Source organism: Trachinotus anak, unplaced genomic scaffold, assembly GCF_046630095.1.
Source record: "Trachinotus anak isolate AG129_WGS33_773 ecotype Australia unplaced genomic scaffold, CSIRO_AGI_Tana_v1 ptg000033l, whole genome shotgun sequence".
NCBI lineage: Eukaryota > Metazoa > Chordata > Actinopteri > Carangiformes > Carangidae > Trachinotus > Trachinotus anak.
In genome coordinates, this window is record NW_027273884.1 from 2,592,789 (window position 1) to 2,595,451 (window position 2,663).

Below are 2,663 nucleotides of genomic sequence, written 5' to 3' on the forward strand. Positions count from 1 at the left end.
AAATTCTCAAATGATAGAAGAAGATCATTTCTTAAGTAAAAGTAACTATATTTCATGATGGAATAATATTCCATTACATGTAGTAATTCTGCATTTAAAACTTACTCAAGTAAAAATTACAGCAGAACTATCAAGTAAATGTAATTCAAGCATTAAAAGTGAAGGTACTCATAATAGATAAAAATGCCCCCTGTGACTGTTATATTATTAGGTATTATATTAGCGTAATTATTAATACTGATGCATTAATGTGTGAGTGCTATTTTATTTTTAGTCTAATTTTGGGATCGTTAAAGTACTTTGATTGATTGATTGATTTTAACTGATTATTATAATGTTGGAAAATAATTGCATATAAACAATTACTTTAACACAAGGACAAGGACAGGGAGGATCAGACTGGTCCAGATCAATAGTTTCTGGACCTCTGTGTCTCTCAGATGGGTGGGAGGAGGCGAGTGATTGATGATGCTGCAGAGGCGCTCTGGAGCTTGCAGACAGTGGGTTTCACTGGTTTGAAAATGGGTGGGAGGCGGGTTGACCTCAGGTCAGACTCACTGGTCTGTTTATACCTAATTGGCAGGTTCTGCTGTTTCTGATACTGCAGATTCTGTGTGCAGGTTTTTGGAAATTCGGCCACATTCCTGCAGTATTTTTCAGGGATTCCTATGGCCCTGTGCTCCACCAGCTTCACCTCCCTTATGTCATTGAGGCACATATGTCTTAGCAGGTCTTCTTGGACCAGTTGATCAGTGTCCTTGAAGTTCTGTCTGCGCCTTGCTATGTCTGAGAGCTCACGTTCCCTCATCTGTTGCTGAATGAAGGCACGCTGGATCTCAGCATGAAGCAGTGCTTTCTCACGAAGCTTCTCCTCCTCCTGTTTCTGTCTAACGGTTGCCCTCAGCACAGCTTCCTCCTGAGCTTTCTTCACAGCCAGCTCTCTCTGTTTTCTCCTCCATTCTCTGTCAGTAATGTCCTGGATCTTCCAAGCACCGATCTCATCCTGCTCTGCCTTCAGGTGTGCCACCTCCTCCTGCTCCAGTTTTGTATGCTCTCTTCTCTGCTTCTTGGCCCGCTCTGTCTCAGCATTGATCTGCATGACCTCCATCTGCAGACTCCGCTGAGTTTTTCTTCTCTTCTCTGAGGCCTTGAGATCTTTCAGGTTCATTTGCAGGTTTATCTCCTGGTTCTCTCGGACCTGCTGTCTCTCCATTTGGCATCTTCTTTTTTTCAAATCGTCAATGGTGACAATTTCAACAATCTCTCTTTGAGACTTGGCCATGGAGATTCTGTCTTTGGCCGGTGGTTGTGGTTCTAGGCTCCCAAACAGGGTTTCATCCACCTGGGAGATGGGGGCCAGTTTCCTGTACCGGTACTGTGTGCTTCTTGAGCTCACGCTGCTGGATTCCTTTCTCAAGGTTCTTGTGTCCAGGGCGTTGGAGAACGATGAAGTTTTGAAAAAAACTTTTGCAGCTCTTCACCTCACAGACTTGATAATACAAGATAATGTTTAGTTGTAAATGTCGCAGAATATATCACCCAACATCACAGGAAGCCGGTGACATTGTCACCGTTCATCTGGATTCAAAGCAACGTTCTGATGACCTCACAGTTTATGTGACATGACAGTTAATGTGAGGATTAATTTTGTTAGAGTTATGGTATCAGGGTTAGGGTCTCGGCAACTCCCCATCCAAAACACTTCACAGTCAACACTGCACTTCCTTAGGTCCTCAACAATACACCTGCCAAGTTTGAAGTGAACTGAAAAAGTGGCTTTCAAGAAAATTAAAGGACAGAAAGTCATAAAGAGATTTGAGATTCTTGATTTAGTAGCAGGATCAGTAGGATGGTGCAAACAGTATGGTAACGTGTTAGGAATATCTGTGACCCACACTAAAAGACACTTAACTGTTTTCATCAAACAAATGAAGAGTCAATTTTGGCTTTGTTCTCTGCAGACGTTACCTTACTCTTTCCTAAGTTTATTACAGTGATATTTCTTCAACCAGCACTTCAGTTATTCTGAGAAATGTATCTGATCATATGCCTACATGTCTGTTGTCAAAACTGGCCTGATGCTTTCCTTCCAGTATCTGCTCTTCCTGCTGACAGCATCTGAGAGAGGTAGGAGGGGTTAGGGAACAGTGGCATTTTTTAAAAAATAGCTAATGATAGTAAAACAACATAGCAGTTTCATAGCAGCATTCGTACAAGCTCAGAGTGCTTCACAATAAAAAAACCCTCACGCACAGAGTGCGCCATATGAAAATATAGATAAAACAGACATTGGAACATGAATTACAAATCTCATTATTTTTGAAAAAAAGGAGAGATGTGTGTTAAAATAAAATCAACTGAAAACTGGTGACACTGAAAAAACACATCATAAATAATCTGTCACTCTGGTAAAACTGGGATTGTGGGATAATTGTGTTTAGTGACCTCACCAGTGGCCGTCCCCTCCTCACAGAAATACACACAGAATCAGTTTTCTGATACTGTTGAATATGATAAAGGGAGTGTTAATGAGTACATTGTTAACTAAATAACCATAAATGAAATTCATGAAAAGTGATTGTCCTTACATTTTTTACGACTGATACCCAAAGCTTTATTTCGAAAGTGTGGACCGGAAGCTTGACGTCTCCTACACGTCAGCT